The following is a 26988-nucleotide window of genomic DNA, read 5'->3' as shown; positions in this document are numbered from 1 at the left end:
AAGGATTGTGTCTTCATGCTCACTAGCTTCATGGCGGCCTTGCTCAGTCCCAGGGAAGGGTTGTGTCTTCACATTCACTAGCTTCATGGCGGCCTTGCTCAGTCCCAGGGAAGGGTTGTGTCTTCACGCTCACTAGCTTCATGGCGGCCTTGCTCAGTCCCAGGGAACGGTTGTGTCTTCACGCTCACTAGCTTCATGGTGGCCTTGCTCAGTCCCAGGGAAGGATTGTGTCTTCACACTCACTAGCTTCATGGCGGCCTTGCTCAGTCCCAGGGAAGGGTTGTGTCTTCACGTTCACTAGCTTCATGGCGGCCTTGCTCAGTCCCAGGAAATGGTTGTGTCTTCACGCTCACTAGCTTCATGGCGGCCTTGCTCAGTCCCATGGAAGGATTGTGTCTTCACGTTCACTAGCTTCATGGCGGCCTTGCTCAGTCCCAGGGAAGGATAGTGTCTTCACACTCACTAGCTTCATGGTGGCCTTGCTTAGTCCCAGGGAACAGTTGTGTCTTCACGCTCACTAGCTTCATGGCGGCCTTGCTCAGTCCCAGGGAAGGATAGTGTCTTCACGCTCACTAGCTTCATGGCGGCCTTGCTCAGTCCCAGGGAAGGATTGTGTCTTCACGCTCACTAGCTTCATGACGGCCTTGCTCAGTCCCAGGGAAGGATTGTGTCTTCACGCTCACTAGCTTCATACGGCCTTAGGTAGGTTCTTCTATTCCATCCTGGGAAACTTTGAGGATTAACAAAATATCTTTTAAACTTGGATCCTGCTATTTTCTTGAAGCTATAAAAAAACTGTAAATACTGTGGGCTAGGAAAAAAGTAGAGAACAGAATAGGTACTACTTATTCTGTGTTAATGGAATGTGACTTGTGGTTTACATAAGTTTCCGTTAAATAATTTCTGATTGTGCTTCTTCTCCAAGGACTGCAGTGAGAGACTCTGTAAAAATGAAATCCCCAAACCACATTTCTTTGGTTTATCAGTGCCCACTTGGCTTAGTGAGGCAGGGGAGACTTTTGAACAGATACTTTTTTGTAGCCTTTAAAATTTGTAGAATTTCGTTCCAGCTACTGGGCAGGAGGATCACTTGAGCCCAGGAGTTCAAGACCAGCCTGGGCAACATTGTAAGACCAGGTCTCATTAAAAAAAAAAAAAAAGAAAGAAAAAAAAGTATGTATATATATATAAATTTATATGTATATATATAAATATAAGTATGTATATATATATAAAAAGTATGTATATATATATAAATTTATTTGAAACTCTTTAAACTGTCATGTCTCAGAAAGCGATCAAGTTGAAGGGATCAGGTGCCTGAATTATGACGAATGGCATAAATTATGAGAGGGTCTTTTGAAATTACCTGGGTGAAAGAAGGTTCTGTTTTTTTTTATCATATTCTTCTGCTCAAGTTGGCCAGGTGTAGTTTATAGTTTCCAAATACCTGTTGGACTGGCTTTGGGCTGATAATATCCGTTCTTTCATATTGCCCCACGTCATTTTTAGAACGTTTATGTAACTGCCCTATCCAATAAGGTCCTAAAACAATTTTGCTGTTATGGTGTTGGTTCTCCAGGCATTTGTTATGTACCGAGGGGAATCAACAAGAGAGCTGCTTTTCGTGGGTCTTGGCCACAAGTGGTGTGACGTGTCCTTACACTGGCAGAGGTCTTTTGAGGGGACGTAACTGAAACATCTCCTTGCTGTTCTGTGATGAAGAGGTGGGGGTGAACTGCCTTTATGCAGATTTCATGTAGGTGACCTGTTTGATTCACCTGAGGCTTCTGAGGGTCCTTCAGCTAGTTTGGCTTAGAACCTTTTTTTTTTTTTTTTGAGACAGAGTCTCAAGCTGTCGCCCTGGGTAGAGTGCTGTGACGTCACTGCTCACAGCAACCTCCAACTCTTGGGCTTAAGCAATCCTCTTGCCTCAGCCTCCTGAGCAGCTGGGGCAACTGCCACCTGCCACTACACCCAGCCAGTTTTTCTAGTTTAGTAGAGATGGGGTCTTGCTTTGCTCTGGCTAGTCTTGAACTCCTGAGCCCAGGCGATCCACCTTCCTTGGCCTCCTAGAGTGCTAGGATTATAGGAGCCGCTGTGCCCTGCCCCGTTAAAGTCTTTGTGAATACCCACATTTCTTCAGCTGTCTGTAGCTTCTCTTGTGATTCTCTAAAGTACCTGGAGATTCAGACCCCTATACTTGGAGCTGTCTAATTACAGTTGTTGTAAATCATCTTTTCTGTGGCATGAAGCTCCTTTGTAAGTAAATGTGTTCTATTTGACAGCTTCTTTAGTCATTTGTTTGCTTTATCCTCTGACCTAGCAATTCTACTTGTAAAAGTTTATCTAAAGGAAAAAAGTCAAGGATGTATATAAATCTCTTACAAGGCAGATTATCAAAATATTATTTTTAATAGTGGAAAATCTGGAAATAATTTAAAGGCCCAGCCTCAAACCTGGACCTGTCAAGATAATGTAGACATTCAACTATTTCGATTATCTGAGGAGTGCGGTGGTTTAAAAGTACGGGTTGTGGATCTAGAGCATGTGAGTTCTTTCTTTTGTTTTGTTAGAGAGAGGCTCTAGCTTGGTGGCCTGGACTGGAGAGCAGTGGTGTGACCACAGCTCACTGCAACCTCATGCTCTGGCTCAACTGATCCTGCCTCAACCTCCTGAGTCTCTGGAGCTACAGGTGCATTCCACCATACCTGGCTTATTTTACTTTATTTTGTTTTATTTATTTTTTTGGAGACAGAATCTCACTCTATTGCTCAGGCTAGTGTGCTGTGGCCTCAGCCTGGCTCACAGTAATCTCAAATTCCTGGGCTCAAGTGATCCTCTTGCCTCAGCCCCCCAAGTAGCTGGGACTAAAGGTGCCTGTCACAACACCTGACTAGTTTTTTTTCTATTTTTGGTAGAGGTGGGGTCTCACTCTTGCTCAGGCTGGTCTCCATCTCCTGAACTCAAGGGATCCTCCTACCTCAGCTCCCAGAGTGCTAGCCTGCCTAATTTTGTGTATGTGTGTGTGTGTGTGTGTGTGTGTGTATATATATATATATTTTTGTTTTTTTTTTTTTTTTGAGACAAAAGTCTTAAGCTGTTGCCCTAGGTTGAGTACCATGGCATCGCAGCTCACAGCTACCTCAAACTCTTGGGCTTAAATGATTCTCTTGCCTCAGCCTCCCAAGTAGCTGAGACTACAGGCGCCTACCACAACACCGGGCTATTTTTTGGTTATAGTTGTCATTGTTGTTTGGTGGGCCTGGGCTGGATTTGTACCCGCCAGCTCCGGTGTATGTGGCTGGCACCGTAGCCGCTTGAGCTACAGGCACCAAGCCCCTACTTTTATATTTTGTAGAGATGGGGTTTCATCTGATGTTAACTCCTGGCCTCAAGTGATCCTCCTGCCTTGGTCTCTCAAAGTGCTGGGATTATAGATATGAGCCACCTGCACACAATCTCAGATTATGTGAATTCCGACGACCCCCGCCCCCTCCGTCTATGGGGTTTCCTGTTGTTTGTTTTCAACTTTGACTTCACCTGTTTTAAAGCTCAAAGTCACATGGAAACAACCCAAATGATCATTGACATGAAATAAGATATTCTTATTTAATGATATCAAATAAGGATGGCATAGACAATGAGGCACACATACGTGCTATGTACACTGCATATGCACACACGCGCCCACGTGTCATACATGTGCACACATACACAGTAGATTATTGTTTGGCCTTAAAAAAGGAAGCTCTTCTGCCACTTAGAGCTTTGTGACCTTCAAGTTTTTTAATGCTTGATAATTACAATTGTTTAACAGCTCTCCTTGGGTTATTTTGAATATCCAAGAAATTGCTAATACGTGTGAAATACTTGGAGCCTGTCTGGACCTTAGTAAATGGTCCATAAACATTAGTTGCTGTTGTTACTGTTAAAACTATTCCATGAATAGATATTCATAAAATTTTTTAAATGCAAAGGATTTTTGAAATAGCATGGATACTGTTTTGTTAAATAAATATAAGAATTAAAAAACTGGGGTGGCGCCTGTGGCTCAGTGAGTAGGGCACCGGCCCCATATGCCAAGGGTGGTGGGTTCAAACTCAGCCCTGGCCAAAATTCAACAAAAAAATAGCTGGGCGTTGTGGCGCGCGCCTGTAGTCCCAGCTGCTCGGGAGGCTGAGACAAGAGAATCGCGTAAGCCCAAGAGTTAGAGGTTGTTGTGAGCCGTGTGACACCACGGCACTCTACCCGAGGGCGGTACAGTGAGACTCTGTCTCTACAAAAAAAAAAAAAAAAAGAATTAAAAAACTGGAAGGGTCTACCTCTTGGGTGAGAGGACAATCTCTTTTTGATTCTGTGTTTTTTCTTTCCTATTTTGCTTTGGTAATAGGAAAAAATTTTCATATGAATTTTATTTTGGGGTCTTTGGGTAAAAACACTCAGAAGTTTACTGGCAAGTTAATCCTAAAAAGGACAATTTGGCTTTTCATATTATTTCAGAGTTTCATTTGTTCCCCAGTGATTGACTAATTATTTAAATGAAGAGTTATTGTGGTGTGTGTACAGTTGTGTCAAAAATAACATTTCTTTAGAAAGACAGCTTCCTACAGGTAACTTTCAACTTAACTATGTAGTGTGTTAATTTTACTGTGGCTTATTGTTTTTCTTAAACTCAGTTTCCTGTTCCTTTGCTTTTTCATGTCAGCATTGCTGAAAATAAATACTTTGCTCTGCAGGGCTAATAAGCCAGATGGAGCGTATTTATAATTTGAGGAAATAGCCTGAACTGTGGTCAGTTAAAACTGCATTAAAAAGCCTGGAGCACTTTGATCAGAGTTTTATAAGGTAGGGAACCAGGAGTATTCTATTCTTTTTTTTTTTGAGACAGCGTCTCACTATGCCACTCTCGGTAGAGTGCTATGACATCACAGCTCACTGCAACCTCCAACCCTTGGGCTTAAGCTATTCTGTTGCCTCTGCCTCCCAAGTAGCTGGGACTACAGGCGCCCACCACAACGCCTATTTTTTTTGTTGCAGTTGTCATTGTTTTTTAACCTGGCCCAGATGGGTTGGAACCTGCCAGCACTGGTGTATATGGCCGGCGCCCTACCCACTGAGCTACAGGCGCTGCTGGGAGCCAGGAATATTCTAAATAGTCTGTGCCTGTGCTGTAAACCTTCCTAATGTGCAGGTGAAGGGGATAGAGGGATGGAGATCCTAAGGTGACCGGCCCCTGGAAGCTCCTGATTGCTCTGGAGCGTCATGTGCTACCTTAGCACAGTTTGTAGTCTTAATGTCTGTTTACATTTAAATATGTTTTCTTTTAAAGTTTTAAATAAGATGGCCTTGGATAATGTGCCACATTTGTCCTGCGACTTCCAGTGTCTGGGAGTGCCCAGGCTGGTATGCTTGCTGGCGTGGGGGCCGGGCTTGGATAGCGGGAGGGTGTCTGCATGGGTTGAGGTGGGAATTGTTTATGGTTTGCGTCCTGTGAGAGGGTCTCTGACTTTACTCAATAAATGTGGAACAAATTGACATCTGTACTAACTCTCTGCTGGGTTGAAAATTGTTGGGGTGCGGACTGGAAGGGAGTGAAGAACGGGGACAGATAATCGTGGGTGACCGCTGTGAGGAGGTGGAATGTGCTTAGTTATGTCACGTCTGTTAGTTGTCACCACAGTGACTCCACCAGATAGGTCCACCACCACCCTCGCTTACAGGGGGGTGAAGTTTTCCTTTAAGAATATTTTCATTTTGGAGGGACTTTACCTAACAATCGCCATCAGTGTAACCTGGCTTATTGTACCCTCAATGAATCCCCGACAATAAAATAAAAAAAAAATAAAAATAAAAAAAAGAATATTTTCATTTTGGAAAGGTTGGCTGCACCAGGGGTTACTCTGCTTCGTAAGCCAACCCACTAGCTCTCTGCCTGCCTTCCCATCTCTCACAACAACAAAACAGAAGAAAAGTCTTACTCTGAGGTGAAGAATGGGGCATGCTGTGTCTTCGCAGACTCTTCACCTGAATGAACTTTTTAAATTGAGGTGTAACTTACATACAGTAAAGTGCACAGATCTTAGTTGTACAGTTTTATGAGCCTTTCCCTGTGTTTATCTGGACACAGATGAAAACACAGCACCTTTCTGTCACCCACAGGGTTTCCATGTGGTCGCTCCCAGTCATCTTCCTGATGGTTAGGAAGGACCCTATTCTGGCTTTTCCACCATAAATTAAGGTTATTGCCGCGTCTTGGATCTCCTATGAATGAGACCATCCTGGCGCCTTCCCTGCAGGGCACAGCTCTGCTCAGTGCAGTGGTTCAGGCTTCACCCACGTTGTTGCATGTACTGGGAGTTCTTAATTGCTGTGTGGTGCCCCTTGTGTGAACAGCGTAATTTATCTCTTTTCTTTCTTTTTTTTTTTTTGTAGAGACAGAGTCTCACTTTATGGCCCTGGGTAGAGTGCTGTGGCCTCACACAGCTCACAGCAACCTCCAACTCCTGGGCTTAAGTGATTCTCTTGCCTCAGCCTCCCGAGCAGTTGGGACTACAGGTGCCTGCCACAACGCCTGGCTATTTTTAGAGATGAGGTCTCGCTCTGGCTCAGGCTGGTCTTGAACTCGTGAGCTCAGGTAAACCAACTGCCTTGGCCCCCCAGGGCGTTGGGATTACAGGCTTGAGCCACCATGCCCAGCCCCATTTATCCCTTTTCTTGATGAACATTTGGATTGTTTTTGTGGCTTTGAACATCCTCGTAGTTCATGGCTTTTGGTGGATGTAGGTCCTCATTTCCCTTGGGTGTGTGGGTGAGAATGGAGTCACTGCCTGGGGGGGGGGTGTGTTTGGTAGGTGGCCCCAGGTTTCCAGCCTCATCAGTGGATAAACGTGCCCCAGCTGTGTGAGAGAGGGCCATTTGCCTCCAGGTCCTTGCCAACAGTGGTTTAGATGTTCCCCTCTCCCAAGTGGGGAGTGTGAGACATGCAGGTGAGCGCAGCTTGGGTGGCTTATGAAGATAAATGACCACTGCCCTGTATGGCACAGAGCTTTGGGCAGCAACTTACCCAGACCCAGGTAGTTTAAATGACAATGAAAAAAGAAAAAAACTGGTTGAACCATACCCTTTACTCATTCCTTTTCTTTCTTTCTTTTTTATTAAATCATAGCTGTGTACATCAATGGAATCATGGGGTACAAAGTGCTGGTTTTATATACGATTTGAAATATTTTCATCACACTGGTTAACATAGCCTTCACGGCATTTTCTTAGTTATTTTGTTAAGACATTTATATTCTACATTTAGTAAATTTTGCATGTACTCTTGTAAGATGTACTGTAGGTGTGGTCCCACCGATCACCCTCCCTCCACCCCTCTTGCCCCCTCCCCTCCCCTCCCTCTCCCCTCCCTCTCCCCTTTCCCCACATTCTTGGGGGGGGGGAAGCTATAAATTGGTTTCATATTGACCCACGAATGGATTAATAAATTGTGGTATATGTACACCATGGAATATTATGCAGCCTTAAAGAAAGGTGGAGACTTTACCTCTTTCATGTTTACATGGATGGAGCTGGAACATCTTCTTCTTAGCAAAGTATCTCAAGAATGGTGAACAAGTATCCTCTACTTTTTCTTGAAGCCAACTTTGTCCAAATTCTATTCTGGTCATGCTCAGTATGTTCTTCTGGTGTGAGGGACTTCTTCTCCCTCTCACAATTCACGTTGAAACATTAAAAATCACGGCGCTTCAGATCCCTGCGGGACGCCTCATACTTCAGAAGGGACCAACGTTTGGTTTCTCCTCTCTGCATTTCTTCCTTTGAAATGGAGTGAAAGACCCAGGAAAATGTACCTGTTTGTACCTTTTGCAGACATTTGCAGGAGTATTTGCTTTTAGTCACATTTTCCTGTAAGTTCCATGCCTTGTCCTGTGAGGTTGGTCATGTGCCTCTGCCACCGCCGACTCTGGCTCCTACGTGGTGCGTGTGAAGTGGTTTCCAAGAGGTGCTTGCTGGGTGTGCTCTCTGTGCTTGTAAAAATAGTTTGATGCTGGTGTTTGAAAATGCTCTTGAACCTGACGGTAGAAAAAGCAGTGGCTTAATAGGCTGTAACTTTTTCTCATGCTCCCCTCTCCCCTGTCTCTCCCTTTTCATTTTTAAAATAATAATTTATTTTTTAAAGACAGGGTCTCTGTTACCCTGGCTGGAGTGCAGTGGTACAATCATCTCTCACTGCACCTCCAACTTCTGGGTTCAAGTGAGCCTCCTGTCTCAGCCTCCTGAGTAGCTGGGACTACAGATGCCTGGCACAACACCAGCTCGTTTTTCTATTTCTATTTCCTTTTTCTTTTAATTTATTTTTTTGAGACAGAATCTTATGTCGCCCTCGGTAGAGTGCTATGGCGTCACAGCTCACAGCAACTCCAGTTGTTGGGCTTAAGTCATTCTCTTGCCTCAGCTTCCCAAGTAGCTGGGACTACAGGCGCCTGCCACAATGCCTGGCTATTTCTTTTTTTTTATTGTAGTTGTCATTGTTGTTTGCCAGCCCTGGTGTCTGTGGCTGGCACCCTAGCTGTTGAACTACAGGTGCCCAGCCAGTTTTTTAATATTTAGTAGAGATGAGGTCTCACCCTTGCTCAGGCTGGTATCAAACTCCTGAGCTCAGGAGATACTCTGGCCTCAGCCTCCCAGTCCTGAGATTACAGGTTGAGCCGCTGTGACTGGCTTTCTCAGTAGTGTTCACTCACTGATGAGGTTGCCTTCTCTCATCTCTAAGTAAGTGATTAACGTCTGAGAATGTGATGTAAAAACTACTCAGATACTATGATGTACTGGCTGTCAAGAACTAATTATATCAATACCTGTCTCAATGGAAATAACCTCCAAGGGGAAACTAGCAGAGGGTTTAACTAGAAACTGGTTCACAGACTTCCTTCAGCTGCACTGGTGCAGATTGCTGGGTGGGGTTTTCAGCTATGCGTGGTGCTCCTAAGTTTTTATTTGGCATTTGGCTCTCTTGATGGTAAACAGTTTACCTTTTCTGAAGCTTGTGATGTCCCACATCCTCATTGCTTCAGGGTGCAGTGTCATAATCACTAACGACATGTTGCTGAGTGTTGCTTACTAGCCGTCTTGATGTGAGCGATGTAGCCGGCCCCCGGGATGGCTCAGACAACCTGGTGTCCGTAAGAGGAGCCCTCTTCTGAAGTTTAGCTACCGTATTTCTTTTACATTTTTTGATTAAAGCAATTGACAAAATTTGTGAACACGATATTTACTGGAAAGAATTGTTGAGGTTGTCGGTGATGCTGGGTGTATGTGCAGTTGATGGTAGTGGACAGGTGTGTGTTGTAGACACTCTGGCAGGTGTGGGGGCTGTAAGAGCACCTGTCAACTTGACTGTAAAGTAAGATTGTAGTAATGGGAAGATGTGTTCTGTGACGGGGGCTTAGAGTTTATCTTGAGTTGATGAAAATGTAAACTGAGATCATGATGATGGTTGTACAACTCTGAATGTATTAAGATCAATTATTTGACCATTACAGGGAAAATTTTATGGTATATGAGTTAAATCTCAGTAATGACAGCTTTTTTTTTTTAGACAGAGTCTCAAGCTGTCACCCTGGGTAGAGTGTCACAACATCATAGTTCACAGCAGCCTCCCAACTCTTGGGCTCCAGCGATCCTCTTGCCTCAGTTTTTCTATTTTTAGTAGAGGCAGGGGTCTCACTTTTGCTCAGGCTGGTCTCAAACTCCTGAGCTCAAGCTATCCACCCGCCTTGGCCTCCCACCCACCTAGGCGAGAGCCTGCCAGGCCATCAATTATGACATTTTAAAAAAGGGATGTTAATGAATTTGAAGTGCTGAAGAGATTTCAGAATTGTTTGTGATCCACAGCTTTCTTTTTCCCATTCTCCAGCTCTCCCAAAGCAGTTGCAGTGAGTGATAAGGGACTCCAGACACTCTTATCTTCTGCTGGTGGGAAAAGCTCAGCCGCCCAACTTTGTGGGGGAAAGTTGTTTACACAAGCCTGAGCCTGCAAGCTCAGAGATAAGAAAAATCACACCAGCCTGAAGGCCCACCTAGGGAAAAACCTGCCAGAGAAACAGCCCTGCCCACCTGATGGAAAATCCAGGATTTCCTGATTTGGGTTCCTTACTCTGTGGACCATTGTAGGTCGTCATCAAAGTAGCAGCTACTGTGAGTGAAATTCTGACGGGCGCAACTGTGTGGATGAACTTTGAGGATTTTATTATGCTCTGTGAGATGAGCCAGGCACATGGGGACAAGGGCTGTGTGGTTCCAGTGGTGTGAGGTGTCTGTAGAGACAGAAAGCAGGGGAGTGGTTCCTGGAGCAGAGGCTCAGGTGGGCGGTGGGGCGGTGGCATAGCGTCAAACATGGCAAATCTTAATTTGTTTCTACTTAACTATAATAAAACAGGTTTTTAAAAAGTAAAAGTAAAGTCAGTTGGAAAAAAGAGGGTGGGACCAGGGTACTGCGATTCCCAGGAGATTGGGCACCTTTTGGCAGGCTTGTCTCTGAGGCTCCAGAGGAGCAGCCCACCGGGCAGTCTGCCGGCCACGGTGTCCTGCGGCTGCGGAGGAAGGGGATGGAAGGACACATCACGGAGGAGACGGAAATACAAATGGGAAATGAGGCATGCTTGGGGAGCCCTCAGACACAGTGGTTCTCAACCTAATGTGGGTCGTGAAATTAGGAAGGTTGAGAACCACTGCCCGAGGGTGGATTACTAGGAGCAGACTGGAAGAGAGTCGTGCACGTCCGGTGGGCCAGTGACCCAGAGCCTGAAGAGGTTACTTTCACATTTTTAGATCATTCTCAAAGGCAGCCTTCATCTAGTAAATCCTTCACTGAGGGGCCGAGGGGGAGTTGAGAAAGAGATGGAGTCAGGAGTGAAAGGGGGTTAGGATGCCGTATTTTTAGGACAGTTTGCAATACGAAGTAATTTCCTGAGGAAAGGGGGTTAGGATGCTGTATTTTTAGGACAGTTTGCAATACGAAGTAATTTCCTGAGGATTTGTTTCTTTGTGGATGAGACCTGGACTCTGGTGGTTCTCTTACTAATGGAAAAGTCAGAGTAAACCAGATAGGTTTGGAAGAGCTGGGTTCTTAGCTGTCTTGGTGAATCCTGAGCCTACCTGAAAAGGTTGGCTTTCCCATGAGGAGGGATCTGTGTTTGTGGACCGCCTGGTCGCCCAGGCTGGAGGGGAGTGGTCGATCACAGCTCTCTGCAGCCTCCAACTCCTGAGATCAAGTGACCCTCCACCTCCTGGTAGCTCCGGGTAGCTGGACTACAGGTGCACCACCACACCGGCTAATTTTTCTGTTTTGTTGTAGAGACGGAGCTTTGCTACCTTGCCCAGGCTGTGGCCTCAGGAGGTCTTCCCACTGAGCTAGGAGGGCAGGTGACAGCCACAATCAGAGTATAGCACATTTCGAAAGGACATTTAGGAAAATCAAGCGCTGACAATTATTAACTGAGTACAGCTGGAAACAAATCCCTTGTCTTTTCAAGATGAGGAAAACTAGACAATCATGATGTTAAAAGCGATACTTCATTCTTTTCACCTGCTCACAGTTCTGTTATCATGAAGCAGTTCAGGAGTTGTTGTCAGAGGCCCAGGGAAGGAAAGTCTGAAAGAGCAGCCTCCTGTGGGAAGGGAGGGACTGAGGCTGGACTGCATGAACCTGGCGTGGTGTTTCATAAGGTAGGGCTGATATTCTGTCATGTGCTAATTCCTTGGCCTTTAAGGAAAAGGTCACAAAATCTTTTTTTTAAAGATGGTGAATATCACTGCCTTTTCCCTATAAAAGCAGGGGAATTTCTTTTTGACATATAGGTATTTTCTCAAAAACGATGAAAATAATGTATACTTAATGCAGGAAACTTAGAAATAAGAGAAAATGGAGAAGTTTCTGAAAAAGTCTTTCTTTCAGGGAGACAGTAGGTTTTGCTTTGAGGTGAGAGGAGAGTGTTGCCCCTGCTGACTCAGCCTCCTCAGCAGACGGTCCCCTGCCTCCTCTCTGATCTCTTGAATTTGGAGGATTGAGGGGACAGCCACCTGGCCGGCCCTCCCCATCAACCTCAAGTCTGTTCCATGGGAGCACCAGGAACTTCCTTCCATGTGAGACACTGACCTCGGCGGTTCTGGGCAGTGGGTTTGAACGTGTCCTCCAGGGCTGCATCCATTTCCGGCTGGACGGTTAAAATCCCTCTGTAGTGGGAAAGAGCCTGGGTCTGCCGGCATGGTCTCAGATCCCTGCCACAGCCGAGTGGTAGCTGTGTACATGTTAAACTCAGTTTGTGCATGTGTAAGTGGTCGTAATTGTTAGATAAAATTACCTGAGTCATCTGGTGCATGCAGCCTCTTTCTTCATGGATGAGATACTCAACAAAAACGCATTTATTTCTTTCACAAACGTGTTGGTGGCTGAGGAGGGTGGATCAGATCACTGGAGGCCAGGAGTGCACGTCCAGCTATTTAAAAAAATTGTGTGGGGCACTGTTTGCTAGGCCTTGCTCTAGATGTTGGAGACTAAAATAGAGGAGAGGAAATCATTGCCTTTGTGGAGTTCAGAGTCTTTTTTTTTTTTTGTTCTTTTGAGACATTCTCACTCTGTTGCCCTGGGTAGAGTGCTGTGATGTCATCAAAGCTCACAGCAACATCAGCTTTGGGGCTCAAGCGATCCTCCTGCTTTAGCCTCCCAAGTAGCTGGGAGTACAGGCACCTTGCCGCCAGGCCTGGCTGGTTTTTTTTTTTTTTTTTTTTTTTTTGTGTGTGTGTGTTTCGTTTATTTTTTTCTCCTGTCCAGGCTGGTCTGGACTTGTGAGCTCAGGCCATCTACCTTCCTTGGCCTCTCAGAGTGCTGGGATTATAGGCCGAGACACCATGCCAGGCTGTGGAATTCTGATTCTCATGGGGGAAGAAAGTTTTAAACAAGATAAATGTCTAAACATATACGGTATGTTAGATTAGTGGTGAGTGCCAAGGAGACAGTAAAGCTTTGTGGGGAGGGATAGTGTGTGTGTATCTTTGGATAAACCTAGTGTTTAGATAGTGCGGAGCAGTCAACACGTTTAGCTTTGTATGTATGTTAGCCCTGTGTTCCCTCTTTTGTTACAAAACTGAGAGCTTTAAATAGAAACTGGAGGGGCCCCTTTCTTGGAAAAAGTGCTTCTGCAAGAAGCAGCGATTATGTAAGTGCATGTTTGGAGGTGCTTGTAAAGCTGCCCATCTCCACACTGGCTGCTCTTTCTTCAATTCTCCCCTCTTCATTCCCTGGGGCCATTTTGGAGGAATAAGTTTTAAGACAGGAACTGCAGATTTGCAGGGAACAAAGGCCTTCTTGTGTTAGCGTCTAGTGAATCCATAGGCAAAAGGAAGGCATTTGATCCATGCCATTCTCAGGCATGGATCAAACACGCTCGGATAAACGGAAGAGGAGGAGAAATGCAGTGAAGGTGTGTGCCCGGGTTGAGCGTTCCGGAACTGCAGTCGTGTTTAATGACTAAAGTGGGGCCTTAGACAGAAATCGGTTCAGGGATGTGAACTTGTTCTCTGGTTTACACCTGCAGTTTCTTGCTACTTCTTAGCTGTGTGTGTTTTAGTTTAAAGAGTATGTTCTGTCATCAGCATTAAAAGTTACAATTGTAAGACTCTGCTGTTGCTATTTATTTCACTTCAGTATCCATACAGTATTTGTATCTTTAACAGTGCTTAACTAAGTCCTTCTACCTTGAAAATAGAGAATTGATGGGCGGGGCCTGTGGCTCAAGGAGTAGGGCGCCAATCCCATATGCCGGAGGTGGCGGGTTCAAACCCAGCCCCGGCCCCCCCCCCAAAAAAAAAAGAAAATAGAGAATTGTCTCTCTTCCCACCTCTAAAAATTTGGAGATCTAGGACTAATAGGGGCAGTGTTCTCTGCTGTTTTAGTAGCTTGGATGCTAATCATGTTCCAGAATCAGAGACACAGTGTAGGGGAAGTCCTGGGAGCTGGGTGGCTCTGGGGCACGTCTGTCCCTCCGTCCCAGCTTCCTCTGGTGGGAAGCAGTTGTTACTCAGAGGCTCTTACGGTGCTGGAGATGGAGCAGCGCAAGTGTCTGGCACAAGGTGGACACTGAAATTAGATCCGATTGATTTGATATCTGTCAGAAATATTTGTCCAATTTGAATATTGACTTTGAGAGCCTCCAGTCAGATGGCCCAATTGTTGCACATTGATTTTTGCTGTTAGATTTTTTTTTTTTTTTTTTTGTAGAGACAGAGTCTCACTGTACCGCCCTCGGGTAGAGTGCCGTGGTGTCACACGGCTCACAGCAACCTCCAGCTCTTGGGCTCATGTGATTCTCTTGCCTCAGCCTCCCGAGCAGCAGGGACTACAGGTGCCTGCCACAATGCCTGGCTATTTTTTGGTTGCAGTTTGGCTGGGGCTGGGTTTGAACCCACCACCCTCGGTATATGGGGCCGGCGCCCTACTCACTGAGCCACAGGCGCCGCCTTTGCCGTTAGATTTTTAACTCATCCTTGTGATGAAGCATCAAGTGCCAACAGTTACAGTAACAGTGAGGGTGATGCCCCCAGCAGTCGTAAAGGGCTCTGCTGTGCTGTCTCAGTTACTCTGAACAAGGGCCCTCAGGGTGGGTATATTTATGTTCATTTTACTGACAGACTAAATTTAGTAAGGTTAGGGATTTAGAAAGTAATGAAAGAAAAATTATGGTAGAAGATCATTTTTTCTTGGTCAAGTTGACATGAGTGGAAAAGTCACAACAAGTTGTTCATAGGCCTGCAAGGTGGCTCCTGTCACTTGCTCTCTGGGAGGCCGAGATGGGTGGATCATTTGAGCTCACGAGTTCAAAAATCAGCCTGAGCAAGAGCAAGACCATGTTTTTACTACAATTAGGAAAACTAGCTGGGTGTTGTGGTGGGCGCCTGTAGTCCCAGCTACTTGGGAGCCCCAGGCAAGTGGTTGCTGTGAGCTGTGACACCACACACTACCCAGGGTGACAGAGTGAGACTGTGTCTCAAAAAAAAAAAAGCTCATAAAAGGTTGTAGTAAGAGCTTTCTTTTTGAAAAGATTCACATTTTTTGAGGTGAAAGCTGAGCTTTCCGTCCTCCTGTGGCCACACCGCCTGGGGCTCTGAACACTGTGTCTGCACCGTCTTCCTGAAAATGCCCAGGAGTTTAACTTTGCCTTCTTCAAGCTGAGCTGTTTACCTGGGAAATCACTGGATTGCTGCTAATTATCTTCACTTCCCGTAGGAATGACAGTCGTGCCTGTAAATTTTTGCAGGGAAGGAAATAGGCTGGCAGGTCCCAGCAGACAGCCTGGCAGGCTGTAGGGTTTGGGGCACAGGCCCCCCTCTCTCAGGGACCCCTGGTGTTGGGGCTGTCCTGGCAGCTGGTAGCTGGCAGTAGTCGCTTAGCAATTCAGACCTTTTGATACACCCAACACTCCGGGTATTTGAAGTAAATGATATCGGTTCTGCAGTGCAACAGTACTTTCTCTGGTTATAGCTGTGCTTACTTCTGTCTTTGAATGTCGACATATTTGTAAATGTTGAATAAAGATTATTGATTTTGCCGTCTTTTGAAATAAGACCAAAGAGACATAACAAACTAATATGAGAACCTTGATTGAGTCAAAAAACAACTCTCAAAGATATTTTGGGGACAGGTATGGAACTTTGAATATGTGATGGATATTGGCTGATATGAAGGAGTTATATATGATTTTCTTTTTTTTTTTGAGACAGAGTCTCACTATGTCACCCTTGGTAGAGTGCTGTGGTGTCACAGCTCACAGCAACCTCAAATTCTTGGACCTAAGCGATTCTTTTGCCTCAGCCTCCCAAGTAGCTGGGACTACAGGCGCCCACCACACCGCCTGACTTTTTTTTTTTGTTGTTGCAGTTGTCGTTGGTTAGCAGGCCTGGGCCAGGCTCAAACCCACCAGCTTCGGTGTATGTGGCTGGCTCCCTACTCACTGAGCTATGGGCACCGGCCATGTATTTGATTTTCTTAGGTATGATAAAGGTGTTTTGGTTATATAGGACGATGGCCTTACTCTAAGAAATTAATACTTTAAGTATATAGGGTAGAGTGCCCTCATGTCTGCAACTTGGAATATGGTTCTACAAAAATAACACTAATCCCCCTCACAGGTGTGTGTGGGATTAAACCCAGAAAGGGACCACATTGGTTCATGCCTGGCTTAGGACGCAGGAATGCACACAGTGTTTGCCGAGTGGTGGGGAGTTGTTTGACTCACCACGTCACGCTGTCCTTCCCTTACACCAGCCTATTCAAGGGTCTATCTTTGAATCTTCCCAAAGCACCTTGCACGGTGCTGGACATTCATCAATCTCTATGGAATGAATAAAAAGAAATGTGAGCAGCACAGGTATAAGAGCAGCGACGGTTGAAAGTGGCTGTGTTGTTTTCCTTGCCGACCTGCCAGCTGGCAGGGACCCAGGTTGAGCGGCGTTCGGTTCCTCCTGGGCATTTTCAGGAAAATGAGGCTGAGCTAGTAATGTGTCTGAAAAAAGGCCATAGCGGGGCACTGGGAGGTCCAGCCTGAATCTCCAAGACCAGCATATTTTCACAGAAAATAAGCAGGTGCCACGGTGCACAGTGAGAACTGAGCTTTGTAGGTCCAGTCCCAACCCTGGAATTTGGTTTGCTCTCTGGCTGGGCCAGGCAGAGAAGTTTTAAGACATAGGTTTGGGGTTGCTCTCGGGCTGTGAAATGTTGTTTAAGCACATTCTTAGGTGGTATTATGAAGAAGAAAACTTATTGTTCTGTGCTAAATTTACTGCCTATTGCTCATGTTGCTCATGTACATTTTACATTGTTGAGTGTTTTCTCAAATTACCCAGCGAGGAATAACAGCTGTAGTCAGATTTCTCCCCCTAGTACTAAGCAAATACCATGTGTAGGCACAGAACGGGATTAGTTACAGAATGCTGATTGTTAATTTTCTGTTTTAGGATATAAGAAAAGAGGAAAATAATTTTTTACTCAGGTATAGATTTGAGATAGTTTCCTTTTTTTTTTTTTTTAAACTACTGCGTTCAGAGTGGTTAACTGAACAGACTCTAAAAATACCCCTCAACGGTGTGCTGAAGTGTTTTCTCTTTGTCTGAAATAAGCCAGTTTGAGCTGTACACTCCAGTTTCCAAAGCTTCTCACTAGGTGCTCTGGCTGCTGGCTGTGGCAGTACATGTTCTGGGCGGCGTGTTTGGCGGGGAAGCAGCCAGGAGTGACTGTCTTTTACAGAAGAATTTACAGAGCAAGCCAGTAAAGTGCCAGCCACATATACCTGAGCTGGCGGGTTCAAATCCAGCCTGGGCCTGTCAAACAACAATGACAGCTACAACCAAAAAATAGCCGGGTGTTGTGGTGGGCGCCCGTTGTCCCAGCTACTTGGGAGGTGGAGGCAGGAGAATCGCATGAGCCCAGGAGTTAGAGGTTGCTGTGAGCTGTGATGTCACAGCACTCTACCCAGGGCTCTGTCTCAAAAAAAAAAAAAAAAAAAAAAAAGAATTTACAGAGCTGTTCTCAGCGTAAACACCATCTTCTCTAGGGAGCCTTCCAAGGTGTTTCCTTCCTGTGTTCCCTTCTCTGTCCCCTGTCACTTTGTCCTCTGTTAGGGCTGCTTTCCATGTCCCACCCTGGCCCTGATGGGCAGAACCTGTGTCCCAGTGTCTCAAACAACTATTCAGTATTTACTGAGCATTTAGGAGCATAACAAATGCGTTGTTGCCTGCCAAAATCGGTCCATTTGTTAAACAGAAGGGGAGGAAAACATTATTTGTTGGTGGTGTCTGCAAAGAGGTTCATCTTGTCAGATGAAAATGAAGGAAGTGGGGACAGAAAAAGCAAGAAAGTGGGAGCAAAGTGCTAAGGAGTGTTGATAGGCCCAGGGTGTGGTAGCAGCCCCAGCCTGGGTGGAGAGCCAGATAAGGAGCACCCCTGGGCGGGTCTGGAGGAAGTGAGGTGCGGGGGGAGCAGGTAACCAGGCAGCTCGCATCTCCTCTGCATTGGGCTTTTCTAAGGTGTGTTTTGTTTTAAAAATGATATCCGCTTTCAAAAATGCGGTTTATCAGCTCCACTTGGGGAACACATTTATTTTTTAAAAGTAGGTGCACCTAGTTAACAGTTTCATTTGTTAATTTCTTCTTTTTTTTTTGGCCAGGGCCGGGTTTGAACCTGCCACCTCCAGTATATGGGCCCAGCGCCCTACTCCTTTGAGCCACTGGCACCGTCCTCATTTGTTAATTTCTGAACAAGTTTTTCTGTTGTTTGGTACCTGTGTTTTCTATTACAAGTTCTTTGAGAGAATGGGGGCCATACCTTATGTTTTAAACTAATAGAATTTTTCTTAGAAATGTTTCCATTTTACTGGTGTTGGAGTACTGAGAGGAGGACTGAGTTTCATCCACTCCCCTGCCTGTGTGTTGAGAAGAAAGCTGGAGTGACAGCTGATGTGGGGTTGTGGCGTATGGTGGTGGGCAGTGGGGGATCCTGTTAACTCTCCTTCCCTCCGGAGTGGTGAGAAAACGACCCCTGGGGTGTGATACACTTTCCCAAGGTCACACAGCTGGCTAGCAGCTGATTTTTCTCTCCATGTGGGATGAGGGTGTGGTTCTGATTGGCCAGGCCCTGTGTTCACATTCCACCCCTCTGACTGCAGCCTGGTTTATGTCATTGTATAGTGGGGTTCCTGGGAGGATTACATGTGCCATAAAGTGTGCTGAGTAACATGAGCCTGTGCTCGGCACCCAACTTCCTCAGAATCAGCAGTGCGGTGTCTGGCACCGGCCTCCACACCAGGCCTTCAACCTTTTGTTCTTTCTTTTGCTCTCTGCCGCTCAGCGCCGCAGAAAACTTGGTGACGGGGGCTTGGTTCTCAGGGCAGTGGAGCTTGGATGTTGACTGCTTCAATTTTCATCTTTTGAAAGAGAAAAAAGGTTCCTACGGAAGTAAAGCCATACATTCAAAGAATTTTATATATTACAGCTTAGAAAGTATGGGCATCCCCATAATCATATCATTGTATACAGTTATGATTTAATAAAAAAATAAAAAAAAATAAAAAAAAAGAAAGTATGGGCACGCCTGGGATCGATTGCAGGCAGGCTCTGTACCTGGGCTGCCTCACCTGGGGGAGCAGAGGCCTTCCCCTTCTAATTGTCAGGCAGGCAGGGGACTCCTGTGGACAAGCTCCGAGGGCAGGAAGCTGGCAGCTTAGGTGAAAGGGTGAAGAAGGTGAGGCCAGCACCTCTGGGTGTGAAGGATTTGCCAGAACCCGTAAAGTGGGCCACCCTCATCCTGGCCCTTCCATACCGTCCTGCACAAGCCAGTCGCCCTGTCCTCAGGGATACTCGCCCAGCTGTGCTGCCCGTGGGGCGAGGGTGTGGCTCTGAGCGGCGTCCTGAGTTTTGGGCTGTGCAGTGACCTCCTTGGGCAGTGTCTGCCGCCTGCTTCCTGCCCAGGTCCTTAGCTCTGCGTGGAGGGGTCCGCGCGGCTGTGTCTGACCCTGATGTGACATGCTCATCACAGTGAATTCCGTTTCTTTTTCTTTTCTCTTTTTGCATTCAGCTGTCACCCATAGCCTGGCTCCTCCAGTCTTGGTAGCCTGGCCCCGGCCCTCCCCCTTCCTCTGGCTGCTGCAGGCTGACCTCACCCCTGCTGGGGGCCAGCCAGGCCTGTGACCCCAGCACTGAGGAAAGGTGGAGTGGGAGGCACTTCCTCCGGGCCATGGGCTTCCTGTGAGCCCTGGGGAGGAAGTGGAGCCACACATCACAGCCACAGGGACAAGGCTGGCCTCAGTGTGGGCTGGGCGCCTGCAGGGCCACTTTTATCTATAAAAGGGTCAACTGAATGATGTTTAAAAACCTACCTTTCCTGGCTTGGCGCCTGTAGCACAGTGGTTACAGCACCGGCCCATGCACTGAGGCTGGCAGGTTTGGCCCAGACTGGGCCTGCTAAACAACAATGACAACTTCAACGGGGAAGATAGCCGGGCATTGTGGCAGGCACCTGTGGTCCCAGCTACTTGGGAGGCTGAGGCAGGAGAATTGCTTGAGCCCAAGGGTTTGAGTTTGCTGTGAGCTGTGACGCAACAGCACTCTACCCAGGGCGACATGGTGAGACTGTCTCAGAATAAAAGAAAAACCCTACCTTTCCTTCTGGCACGCCTTGGGGGTGACAGTGTGTGTGTTGATGGCTTGAGAAACCTTTATTTCACAGATTACAGAGTGCATCTCTCCAGGAGCTCTGGTTTGCTCTCTGCAGCTCTCACAGGGCAGTTTCTGTAAGTGCAGCTGGCGCTGAGTTTGGTATAGGAGGATGGGCAGCCTCGCTCCACTTGCAGCCCATGCCTAGTGGAGCAGCCTGTGTTTGGGAGGTGCTGTTCCATGAGCTTTGTTTGTGGGGGCGCTGCCCTGTGAGCCGTGTTTGTGGGATGCTGCCCTGTGAGCTGTGTTTGACGGGTGCTGCCCCTGAGCCGTGTTTGACCTGTATGTGGGGGGTGCTGTCCCATGAGCTGTGTTTGTGGGGGTGCTGCTCTGTGAGCCGTGTTTGACCTGTGTTTGGGGGGCACTGCCCTCTGAGCCGTGTTGGTGGGGGTGCTGTACCTGAGCTGTGTTTGACCCGTGTTTGGGGGGTGCTGTACCTGAGCTGTGTTTGACCCGTGTTTGGGGGCCCTGCCCCTGAGCCTTAGTGGTGCTTCAAAGGGGCTCAGTTGCATTGTCTTTATTTTTTGCGTCCAAGGCTATTTTATCTTTTGAAACATCAAAGCCTTTTTTCCTCCTCTGAATTTTACTTTTTTTCTTGATTAACAAAATCGTACAGACTCTGGAAAAGTTTTTGAAAATTTTGTAAAAGTTTTGAAATCATTTTATGGATGTAGACAAGGGGGGCCGTCCCAGGTCTCAGCAGTCAGGCGTGAGCACTGCTAACATGCGGCGTGTTTCCTTCTAGTCTTCTGGCATTTCACTTTCTTTACATTGTTTGTCATACTGGATATAGTTTCTTCTCTTTTTTTTTCTTTTCATTAAAAATTTTTCTGCAGGGTTGACGTTAATAGTCCTGGCATGGTCCTTGGGATATGAACATACTGAGCCATTTCCTTAATCCTGCACATACAGTTTTCTAATGTTTAAATTAATTGTGCTGTCCAGATGACTGATTCCCCAGGAAATTGCCAGTTGTGTTAGTACCCACACTCCAAAATTCAGATCCAGTGTACTGCGTCAAGGTGGCCAAGCCTCCAGGACAGCCGTGGGTCTGCGGGAGGGCTTCTCAGCACACTTCCCATGGCCATTCCTGTGCCCCCGGTGCTCCCTGCCCTCCCCCCATGCCCTTTCCGTTTTTCTCTTACTTGCTTGGCTCTACTGGCTTTGGCAGCCTGGGCAGGAATCTCACATAGCCCCTTCCCGACTTCATGACTCCTGGCAAATTAATCCTTCTAAACCTCCATTTTCCCATTTGCAAAATAGGGTAATAATGGTGCCCAATGCCAGGGTTGTTGCTGGAGTCCGGAGGCAGGTTCTGAAGGGTGCAGTGTGGTATCTGCAATTTGGGGACAGGAAGATTCCCCAAGGGCAGCTGCTGCCGCCCCTCTCTCCCCCCAGATCTTGGATTGGCTCATCCTGCCCTGGGTGATTTGGGGAGGGACCAAAAAGGAAAGGGAAACAGAATAGGGGAGGCTTAGTTGAGAAGACCTTTTTAGCCCTTCTAGGTGTAGAAAGTTTAAGTGTTTCAGGCAGCACCTGACCCCTCAAACTCAAGTGTGGGCTGGTACTGGGCTGCCTGTCTGGGCATGGGGACCGTGTCCTTGACCTTCTCACCGTGGGGTGCCCACGGTCCCTCCTTGTCTTCTGTGAGTGTGCCTGGCCCACCCCCTGCCTTCCGACCATGACCACCTGCCTTCCTGACACTTTCCCGATGACTTATGTGTTTCTCACCTGATCTACTCCTGAATGGGGAGGAGGGAGAGGATTTCTGAAGAAAAGAGTGTCTTCAGAAATTGCTTTTGTGAGGGATGTCTGGCCCTAACCCACCTGATTTTTATTTGAATTGCTGTAACTTACCTTTTAATTACTCCAGGGTAATTATCCTCTTTGATAAGGAGGAGGAAGCCCCTGCACCTGGGCAGCTGGTCTCCGCAGCGGCTCTGTGTAGGGGGCGGCCAGACGCGCGCTCTGTTCACCGGGTGCTGCCTGAGGTATCCTGTGCTCGGCACTCCAGCCAGGCCTTTTAAGGGCTCTGAACAGTTTATCAAAAGAGCCATCTGGAGTGGAGCTTAGGGCTGGGGGAAGAGGCATCAGGATGAGAGGACGATGGATTGAATTAGTGGGAACAAAGGTGATGTAAGACATTTGAACCCCTTGTGACCCTCTGTAGACTTGCGAATTTGTCTATTTTTTAAATAACAGTCCCAATTTGGACATCTGGCCTAGAAGGACTGTTGGTTCTCTCCTAGTCTGGTGCTGTCTGTGCCCCAGATGGTGTCTGGACAGGTTTTAAGAGGCTGCAGGGAGCAAGAAGCAAAGATTTAGACATCCAGGTGTTCAAAGCATTAAAGGTGAGTCTGTCCCCAGGCACGGTCACCCTCACAGGCTGTTGTCACTGTGTTTCAGCTCCGAACCCGTCACCTGAAAACAGACTCCAGGTCGGCTTCAAATCTCCTTTCCTTGTGTAGTGGGAACCTAGACCCCTGCTACAGGGAAGGCAGGGGACAAGACTCTGAAAATTAGTATCTTTCAGAGAACTTTTCCTGGAGTGCTGGGCTACAGAAATTTCTGGTTTTCTGGAGTCTCTGTTTTCTCTTCAAAGTAGGCTTCAGCTAGCGAAGTGGCTGCTGCATTGGTTTCAGGCTCCTGGCCGTGATCCTCGATGGCCTCTGTCTGGTGGGGCTGCTGGGCTCCTGGGGGACCCCCTACCCCCTCGCGTCTGCCGCAGCCTTCGGCTTTCCTCCCTCCTGGCTCAGCTCCAGGGGAGCCTGCTCATTTCCCTTCTCAGGAACCTTCCTGTAGCACCAAGCTTCAAAGGGTCCAAGAAGGATGTGGCAGGCTTGAGACCTGACCTCCCAACTTTGACCTTAGTAAAAACCTCTTGTTTTTTAAACCTGAGCTAATGTGAAGTAATGGACTGCAGCTCTGGAGCCCAGTTTAATTGCTGTCAGCAGAAGGAAGTGTGTGGCTGCTGGGTGACCCTGCAGTCCTTGAAGAGGAGGGTGATGCTTTACTGTGGGATCTGGGGTAGGCCTGGTCTTATAAATCCCACTCCCTCCCGGCTTCTCAGTATTCCAGTAAGGTCAGCTTTTCCAATTAACTTTCCTGATGTCTGGTGGACTTACTGAATTCTTTGCAGGTACTTGATCAAGGCAGTGTGGTAGATGGCGAGGATTGTCAGATGAAGGCAGCATGGCATGGACCATCAGAAAACTATCAAAAGGGACCCTGGGAAATAACCAGGGAAACTGGGCACTTGTGCACTTGTCTTCCCCTTGAAAGCCCTAAGGACCCACTGTTGTTTCCGTGGTGGCAGAGATGACAGAGGATGGGAGACCTGTGAGACGGTGTGGTGGGAGTGCTGGCCCACGTGTGCCCACGCTCCTTCCTGGCTGCTCCAAGTTGGTCAGCTGGGTCTCTGTGTGCCTGGCCCCGAGGCTTCAACTAATCTTTCCTTTCTTACCTAGCTCACCTCTGAGTTTTGAAGAATGTTAACCAGTTGTGAAAGGTATCAGCTTTCAGAAATAAGTAGCCTCTTACTCAACTCCCAGACTGGGATTTCTGAGTCTGAGGGCAGTCTGGGGTGGGGGCCCCAGAGGTGGGGGCCTCACGCCGAGTGCCGTGGGAGGCTGGTCTACCTCCAAGTTTGTTTTCTGGCTCCAGACAAGTGAGTGGCTGTTTGACTGTTGGCACCCTACCCGGTTTTAGAAGGACAGCCATATAGGGTCTGGTGGACTGGTAACCAGGGAGTTTAAAAAGTGAGGTCAGGAAAGGCCCAGAGGGAACTCTCTTACTGTGTATCGCGACTGCAGTTAATCTTACTAACGTGCTGGGCCCGTGCCCGCCTGCTGCCGGTGTGGAGGGTCTGAGGGCTGCTGGAGAGGACTCGGGCTCTCCACTGGTGCGCGTGGGTGACAGGAGTGCACCAGGCCTTGTTTGGTGCTGCAGCTGCCTCCTGGGTGCCTCTGCGGATGCGTCCCATCCCAGCAAGCAGAACCCTTCCTGCACATAAGACACAAAAGAGGAGGGTTGCAGTTGCAGCCTTTTTTTTTTTTTTTTTTTTAACAGTATTTCAACATAACTGTGCTTGCAGAAATACACTCATTGGTTAATAGAATGCAGTTTAATTTCAACTTGTCCTACACAACTTGCACCAAAAACCTGGTATTTGGTTAAAATTATACAAGAGGATTTGTGCAGTTTCAGTCTTACAGGGATATGCTGGGGGGGGGGGCAGATTGGGACCTGCTGAGTGAGAATGGAGCCCCCCTCTGTGCCCCACTTGGGGGGCAGGAGCAGACAGAGCAGCCAGATCTGAGTCAGTAGGGGGTCCGAGGGCTGCTGTGGTTGGGGCTTCCTGGGTAGGGCAGGTCCTGAGTCCAGAGGATCACAAAGTGAGGAGTAGGGTGGGGCACGCACTGGGAGTTCTGGGCAGAGCACTGACAGGTACTCACTGGCAGGGTGGGGCGCCGACAGGTACTCACTGGCAGGGTGGGACGCCGGCAGGTACTCACTGGCAGGGTGGGATGCCGGCAGGTACTCACTGGCAGGGTGGGGCGCCGGCAGGTACTCACTGGCAGGGCGGGACGCCGGCAGGTACTCACTGGCAGGGCGGGGCGCCGGCAGGTACTCACTGGCAGGGTGGGGCGCCGACAGGTACTCACTGGCAGGGTGGGGCGCCGGCAGGTACTCACTGGCAGGGTGGGGTGCCGGTAGGTACTCACTGGCAGGGTGGGGCGCCGGCAGGTACTCAGTGGCAGGGTGGGGCGCCAGCAGGTACTCACTGGCAGGGTGGGACACCGACAGGTACTCACTGGCAGTGCCATGCAACAGTACCGGTAGTGGGTGGCACACTTTGGTTTTTTGTGTGTTTTCTTCCTCTCGGTATTTTTCTGTACAAGGACATTGAAGAGAAAGTCACCGGTGCTCCATCCTTATAAGGTTGCTGCCTAGTTCTATTTTTGTCGTCATCTAAAATACCCACCTAGACTCCCCTCTGCTGTTCTCTTTGTTGTTGTTTAACAAGTAACCTAGGGGACAAAGAGGTTGGTTAAAATTGTCAAGACCATAGATGGGGCTTGGGGTGCTCGTAATCCCCACATGAATACAGAACCTGCTACTTAAGTGAATAAGAGGAAAAAATAAATTATGTGCTCCTTGACAATGTACTCATTTTCTCATAAAGTCATGTTCATAACATCCAAAGTCTGTTTTCTTCAGGGTCTTCACTGCTTTCTTAAATGCAGGATTTCTGAGAGCTGTTGGCATTCTAAGAACGCTGGGAATCTCCGAGGGGAAGAGGGAGGGGAGGAACAGGAGCCCCATTTAGGTCCCTAGAACCTTGTGGAGGGTCGGTGCTAGGGGAGGAACAGGAGCCCCCTTTGCGCCCCCAGAATGTCGTGGAGGGTCGGTGCTAGGGGAGGAACAGGAGCCCCCTTTGTGTCCCCAGAATGTCGTGGAGGGCCAGTGCTCCGCGGAGTGCTCAGGAGATGTGCTCCCTGCCGTCCGCAGTGCTGTGCGCAGAGTGCCCGTCCTGGAGAAACACGTGCCCAATGCTTTCCACCCTTCCTACCCTGGATCATGGTGATGTATCTGTTGCTACAGGAGAATCTTTTCTTTGCTGCTGGAAGCATGATCAGAGTGATGGTAAACAGACATGATCAAACATATGACTGTCTTCCAAGAGTTGCCTATCTACGAGCTGAATTCGGCAAGGGGAGCTCCGGAGTCCTCACATAGATGGGCGCAGAGCCTCAGTTCTGTATCCTGCCATGTGTCAGGGAAGAAACCCCTGGAGCAGCCAGGATGAGGCAGCCAGGCCCACGTATGAGGACACAGCACTCTAGTGTCACCAATGCCCGTGCGGTGAGGACAGCAGTGTGAGTGCCCTGTTAGCAGCTGCTGAGATTCTCCCCGTCAGGAACAGAACTGTTTGGTCTAGGACAGTTGTTTTACTTTAACGTCCTGTTTTATGCCATTTTCTTATGGGTTTTTTCATCCTTTCTTCATTTACACCCCTATCCAGTAGAGTCTAGATTTGTGCTGACCAGTTCATCAATCGGTGAACTTTGTTGTTGTTTGAAACTCAGTTCCTCGTGTCAGATACTCAAGCCACACGTGACTGGTGGCAACTCTGGATCGACAGCATAGATACGGGACATTTCTGTCCTGGCAGAAGCTGCTGTGGGAGAACCCTGACCACTGTCAGTATTTGAGAACACTTTCTGGGCCCTGCAGCACCTCTGCCTACTTTATTATGCTAGAGGTTGTAGGACTGAGAGTGGACAGATGTCGGATGTCCACACAGAACTGTCCCCTGTGCCCTTTCTCACGGGTACTTACTGGTTGAAGTGAGATGTGCTCCCCACCTGGGGGGGTCCTCCAACTTGGCAAGTGTGACTCTGCGTGGCAGCCCTTGCTGTATCCGTCAGGGTATCTCCACTTTGCACACTGAAGAGGCATCTCGGCACAGTTCTTTCTTGTTAATCGTACTTTAAAATCTAGTTCAGGAGCATCCAACATGGCATATTAAAAATTTCTTTTGCAATTTCGTTTGAAGCCCGCACACGGCCCCTGTCCAGCTCCTGGAGATCGCTGTGTACTTAGTGCTGTGCTTGGTGCAAAGCTGCTCTAGCTGTAGGTCTCTCCCTGGTGGTGCTAGAATGATCTCACCCAGCGAATGCCTTTCTCCCTTGGTTGGCCCTCAGTAATTTATTTTGAAGT

At 47.7% G+C, this 26988-nt stretch overlaps 1 protein-coding gene and 1 long non-coding RNA gene across 5 annotated transcripts in view; both read left to right on the top strand.

The window, feature by feature from the left end:
* RASSF3 (Ras association domain family member 3) overlaps positions 1-26988 on the top strand; it is a 70421-nt gene that overhangs the window by 24126 nt on the left and 19307 nt on the right. The gene's annotated exons all lie outside the window — the stretch shown is intronic.
* Positions 24362-26616, top strand: LOC128561785 (uncharacterized). Its single transcript, XR_008373339.1, has 3 exons — positions 24362-24711; positions 24832-24891; positions 25072-26616. It is a non-coding gene; the product is annotated as an uncharacterized LOC128561785 (long non-coding RNA).

The sequence above is a fragment of the Nycticebus coucang genome, chromosome 12 (assembly GCF_027406575.1).
Source record: "Nycticebus coucang isolate mNycCou1 chromosome 12, mNycCou1.pri, whole genome shotgun sequence".
In the NCBI taxonomy this organism is placed as follows: domain Eukaryota; kingdom Metazoa; phylum Chordata; class Mammalia; order Primates; family Lorisidae; genus Nycticebus; species Nycticebus coucang.
This window is presented reverse-complemented; position numbering and strand designations above follow the sequence as displayed.